At 38.1% G+C, this 6,039-nt stretch overlaps 1 long non-coding RNA gene across 1 annotated transcript; it reads right to left on the bottom strand.

Annotated features, from left to right (window-relative positions):
• Nucleotides 1–514: 514 nt before the first annotated feature.
• On the bottom strand, nt 515–5,059 carry LOC115248352 (uncharacterized). Its single transcript, XR_003887251.1, has 3 exons — nt 4,825–5,059; nt 1,661–1,760; nt 515–1,359 (listed from the first exon to the last, which is right to left on the bottom strand). It is a non-coding gene; the product is annotated as an uncharacterized lncRNA (long non-coding RNA).
• Between the last annotated feature and the right edge of the window lie 980 nt (nt 5,060–6,039).

Below are 6,039 nucleotides of genomic sequence, written 5' to 3'. Positions count from 1 at the left end.
CGCCTGAGTAATTTCACCTGAATCAAGTCGCCTGAGTCAAGTCGCCTGAGTCATTTCACCTGAATCAAGTCGCCTGAGTCAAGTCGCCTGAGTCAAGTCGCCTGAGTAATTTCACCTGAATCAAGTCACCTGAATCAAGTCGCCTGAGTAATTTCACCTGAATCAAGTCACCTGAATCAAGTCGCCTGAGTAATTTCACCTGAATCAAGTCGCCTGAGTCAAGTCGCCTGAGTCATTTCACCTGAATCAAGTCGCCTGAGTCAAGTCGCCTGAGTCAAGTCGCCTGAGTAATTTCACCTGAATCAAGTCACCTGAATCAAGTCACCTGAATCAAGTCGCCTGAGTAATTTCACCTGAATCAAGTCACCTGAATCAAGTCGCCTGAGTAATTTCACCTGAATCAAGTCACCTGAATCAAGTCGCCTGAGTAATTTCACCTGAATCAAGTCACCTGAGTCAAGTCGCCTGAGTCAAGTCGCCTGAGTCAAGTCACCTGAGTCAAGTCACCTGAGTCAGGTCACGTGAGTCAAGTCGCCTGAGTCAAGTCACCTGAGTCAGGTCACGTGAGTCAAGTCACCTGATCCCATATCAGGCCCTCCGTGATTGTCTGGGCACTGAGGTTGTTTGAACAAGACCAGCAGATGCGGTTGGTTCTGAAAAAGCTGCACTTCCTCTTCAGTGTTTTGAGAGTCGTCTCCATAAATTGCTACAGACAGATATTTTGTTGGGATGCTTTTTTTTCATTTTCAATTGAAATTAAAGAATTAAAGTGGATGTTTTCTACATTTGATGATATTTAGTTTTCTCTTATGAGGTGGGTTAACAAAAGACCACATCCATCTGCTCCTGGTCCGGCCCTCCTGTCCAATGATGGAACTGTTTATTAAATTACAGAACAAGCCAATAAGCCCCCCCGGCTTAGATGGTGAAATGAAGTTGTCCGTTCGTCTCTTTTATTCTTCCTTCCTTCTGGAGGAACTTTGCTGGCTCCATAGTCCCAACGTCCCTCACATGAGAGGAAAGTCCTGCCTTTCCTCTCATGTCAGTTTGGGGACAAATGTCTGGACAGCTTAGGGGTCGACCCGTCTATTTCGGTGCCTTCGAGTGTTTTAGTCTGACCTGCAGGTTCAGGACGGATCCAGTTTATCATGAGGGTCCATTGAGGTTTATAACATCCAAGGTTGGAACAGTCTGAACAACAAAGGCCACTTAACCGAGACAACAGGGACATTGGACAGGTTGACCCTTGTGACTTCCTGCTGTGCTTGAAGTGAATCAGCTTTGTTGTCGAACCCCCCACGTTAGCCTGGGGGGTGTCAGGTCTTCACTCACGCAGTTACCTGCCTCGCCTTCGTGCCTCTAAATGGGTGAATAATCTGAAGCTTTGTTGCAATGCTGAGCACGTTTACCAGCAGAAGACATGAAACATTTCACAACAATGTTCATAATACTACTACTACTACTACTACTACTACTACTACTACTAATAATAATATTAATAATAATAATTATCCATTTTAATTACTGGCACCTTTCTGAGCACTCAAGGCCACCTCACAAAAGAGCTCAATGTTCTAAAAAGACTTAAACACTAATAAATAGATACATTAACACCATAAACCAGAGCAGGTTTGTGTGACCAAGAGTGTAAACAACTAACCCTCAGATGTTCTGGATCATTTTAGAAGGATCTACTGGCGATGTGGTCCAGATGGGACACAGGTCAGGGGTCAGAGCAGGTGTGCACGTGGAACCGTCCCCTGATATATGATACGATATATAAAATGACCAAAGTTCTTATATTCAAATAAATAAAGATTGGAACTGTCATATAAAATATACTATAGTGAACCCATTGTGCAGTTGAAGTGAGATTATTGGCCCTTTGATGTTTAAGTTAACAATGAGTGGTTACATTAAAGTTAATCATGAGTGGGTAATAAAGTTAACAATGAGTGGTTGATAAAGTTAATAATGAGTGGTTAAATAAAGTTAATAATGAGTGGGTAATGAAGTTAATAATGGCTGGGTAATAAAGTTAAACATGAGTGGTTAAATAAAGTTTTACATGAGTGGTTAAATAAAGTAAATCACGAGTGGTTAAATAAAGTTAATGAGTGGGTAAAAAAGTTAATCATGAGTGGTTAAATAAAGTTAATAATGAGTAGTTAAAGAAAGTCAATCATGAGTGGTTAAATAAAGTTGATAATAAGTGGTTAAATAAAGTTAATAATGAGTAGTTAAAGAAAGTTAATCAAGAGTGGTTAAATAAAGTTAATCATGAGTGTTTATACAAAGCTAATAATGAGTGGTTAAATAAAGTTAATAATGAGTGGTTAAATAAAGTTAATAATGAGTGGGTAATAAAGTTAATGAGTGGTGAAATAAAGTTAATAATGACTGGGTAATAAAGTTAATCATGAGTGATTAAATAAAGTTAATCATGAGTGTTTATACAAAGTTAATCATGAATGTTTATACAAAGTTAATAATGAGTGGTTAAATAAAGTTAATAAGTGGGTAATAAAGTTAACCATGAGTGGTTAAATAAAGTTAATCATGAGTGGTTAAATAAAGTTAATCATGAGTGTTTATACAAAGTTAATAATGAGTGGTTAAATAAAGTTAATCATGAGTGGTTATATAAAGTTAATAATGAGTGGTTGAATAAAGTTAATCATGAGTGGTTAAATAAAGTTAATCATGAGTGGTTATATAAAGTTAATAATGAGTGGTTGAATAAAGTTAATCATGAGTGGTTAAATAAAGTTAATCATGAGTGGTTAAATAAAGTTAACAATCAGTGGTTAAAAAAGTTATAATGAGTGGTTATATAAAGTTAATCATGACTGGTTAAATAAATTTAATCATGAGTGTTTATATAAAGTTAACGAGTGGTTAAATAAAGTTAATAACAAGTGGTTAAATAATTAGTTAATAATGAGTGGGTAATAAAGGTAATAATGAGCGGGTAATAAAGTTAACGAGTGTGTAAATAAAGTTAATCATGAGTGGATAAATAAAGTTAATCATGAGTGGTTAAAAAGTTACAATGAGTGGTTAAAAAAGTTACTAATGAGTGGTTAAAAAGTTACAATGAGTGGTTAAATAAAGTTAGCCATGAGTGGTTAAAAAGTTACAATGAGTGGTTAAAAAAGTTACTAATGAGTGGTTAAAAAGTTACAATGGGTGGTTAAATAAAATTAATAATGAGTGGTTAAAAAGTTACAATGAGTGGTTAAATAAAGTTAATCATGAGTGGTTATATAAAGTTAATAATGGGTGGTTAAATAAAGTTATTAATGAGTGGTTACATAAAGTTATTAATGAGTGGTTAAAAAGTTAATATTGAGTGGTTAAAGAAAGTTAATAATGAGTGGTTAAAAAGTTACAATGAAAGGTTATATAAAGTTAATAATGAGTGGTTAAAAAGTTACAATGAGTGGTTAAAAAAGTTACTAATGAGTGGTTAAAAAGTTACAATGAGTGGTTAAATAAAGTTAGCCATGAGTGGTTAAAAAGTTACAATGAGTGGTTAAAAAAGTTACTAATGAGTGGTTAAAAAGTTACAATGGGTGGTTAAATAAAATTAATAATGAGTGGTTAAAAAGTTACAATGAGTGGTTAAATAAAGTTAATCATGAGTGGTTATATAAAGTTAATAATGGGTGGTTAAATAAAGTTATTAATGAGTGGTTACATAAAGTTATTAATGAGTGGTTAAAAAGTTAATATTGAGTGGTTAAAGAAAGTTAATAATGAGTGGTTAATAAGTTACAATGAAAGGTTATATAAAGTTAATAATGAGTGGTTAAATAAAGTTAACAATGACTGTTTAAATAAAGTTAATAATAACTGTAATAAAGTTAATCATGAGTGATTAAATAAAGTTAATCATGAGTGGTGAAATAAAGTTAAAGAGTGGTTAAATAAAGTTAATGTGTGGTTAAATAAACTTAATCATGAGTGGTTAAATAAAGTTAATAATGAGTGGTTAAAAAGTTACAATGAGTGGTTAAATAAAGTTAATCATGAGTGGTGAAATAAAGTTAACGAGTGGTTAAATAAAGTTAATCATGAGTGGGTAATAAAGTTAATAATGAATGGGTAATAAAGTTAATCATGAGTGGTTAAATAAAGTTAATCATGAGTGGTTAAATAAAGTTAATCATGAGTGGTTAAAAAATTACAATGAGTGGTTAAATAAAGTTAATCATGAGTGGTTAAATAAAGTTAATGAGTGGTTAAGGGTTCTTCTGATCCGTTTCAGAGAGGTGGGGGGGGGGGGGGGGGGGGGGGGGCTGCATTTCGGGGTTGTGTTTATGTCTGTGCTGGGGGGGGTAGTTTGAAGCTGTGCATGTCAGGCTTTAATACCTATTTGAGGTATTTAGAACCATCTTATTGCTGCTGCCGGCTGGATCAAAACAGAAAAAGAACCCCCCCCACCCCCATCAAACCCCCACTTCCTGTGAGCTGTAGTAGAATAAAAAGAAAAGGAGCTGAATGAATCAAGGAGCTTCAGCTGCTGGTGCAAGTGTCCAGACCCGTCTGTCCTCGACGCCATGTCCTGCATTTGACTGCATGCACTATTTTTAGTGTTGGCATTTAAAGCTGGCAGCAGATCACACGCACATACCATCCAGACTATTTCCTGTTCCTGTTCCCTCAAAGCAGCGCTACCATCAAAGCAACAGCTAGCAATACCTGAAGAAAGCAGCTGCTCTCACACTGGGGCAGTCGTTTCAGGATATAACCACATAAAATATATTATAGAAGGAGTAAAGAGTAGGAAAAATGCACCGATGTACTAAACTATACATGTACCTGTCTGAGCCAACACTTTTAGTCTTCATGTATCGATTAGAAAGAACTAGTGAGTCTCAGTTGCAGCTTTGATCAGTGGTCGTGACCTTTGATCCTCCTCTTCATCTCTTCATTTAAAGCATCAATGACTTCATTTTTGGTGGAATATCTGCTTCCATTATTTAATGTCCTCAGAAATATGGAAGGATTCCTTGGTTGGCATGGCTAATCATGGTGTTTATCGGTTAGAGGGTAGGTTAGAGGGTAGGTTAGGGGGTAGGTTAAAGGGTAGGTTAGGGTGTAGGTTAGAGGGTAGGTTAGGGGGTAGGTTAGGGGGTAGGTTAGGGGGGTAGGTTAAAGGGTAGGTTAAAGGGTAGGTTAAAGGGTAGGTTAGAGGGTAGGTTAGGGGGTAGGTTAAAGGGTAGGTTAGGGTGTAGGTTAGAGGGTAGGTTAAAGGGTAGGTTAGAGGGTAGGTTAGGGGGTAGGTTAGAGGGTAGGTTGGGGTAGGTTAGGGTGTAGGTTAGAGGGTAGGTTGGGGTAGATTAGGGTGTAGGTTAGAGGGTAGGTTGGGGTAGGTGAGGGTGTAGGTTAGAGGGTAGGTTGGGGTGTAGGTTAGAGGGTAGGTTAGGGTGTAGGTTAGAGGGTAGGTTAGAGGGTAGGTTAGGGTGTAGGTTAGAGGGTAGGTTAGGGTGTAGGTTAGAGGGTAGGTTGGGGTAGGTTAGAGGGTAGGTGAGGGTGTAGGTTAGAGGGTAGGTTGGGGTAGGTTAGAGGGTAGGTTGGGGTAGGTTAGGGTGTAGGTTAGAGGGTAGGTTAGGGTGTAGGTTAGAGGGTAGGTTAGGGTGTAGGTTGGGGTAGGTTAGGGTGTAGGTTAGAGGGTAGGTTAGGGTGTAGGTTAGGGTGTAGGTTAGAGGGTAGGTTAGGGTGTAGGTTAGAGGGTAGGTTAGGGTGTAGGTTAGAGGGTAGGTGAGGGTGTAGGTTAGAGGGTAGGTTAGAGGGTAGGTTAGGGTGTAGGTTAGAGGGTAGGTGAGGGTGTAGGTTAGAGGGTAGGTGAGGGTGTAGGTTAGAGGTAGGTTAGGGGTAGGTTAGAGGGTAGGTTAGAGGGTAGGTTAGGGTGTAGGTTAGAGGGTAGGTGAGGGTGTAGGTTAGAGGGTAGGTTAGAGGGGTAGGTTAGGGTGTAGGTTAGGGTGTAGGTTAGAGGGTAGGTTAGGGTAGGTAGGTTAGGGGTAGGTTAGGGTG

Source organism: Takifugu rubripes, unplaced genomic scaffold, assembly GCF_901000725.2.
Source record: "Takifugu rubripes unplaced genomic scaffold, fTakRub1.2, whole genome shotgun sequence".
NCBI classification, from domain to species: Eukaryota; Metazoa; Chordata; class Actinopteri; order Tetraodontiformes; family Tetraodontidae; genus Takifugu; species Takifugu rubripes.
Note: the sequence above shows the minus strand (reverse complement) of the source record. Positions and strands in the feature narration are given on the sequence as shown.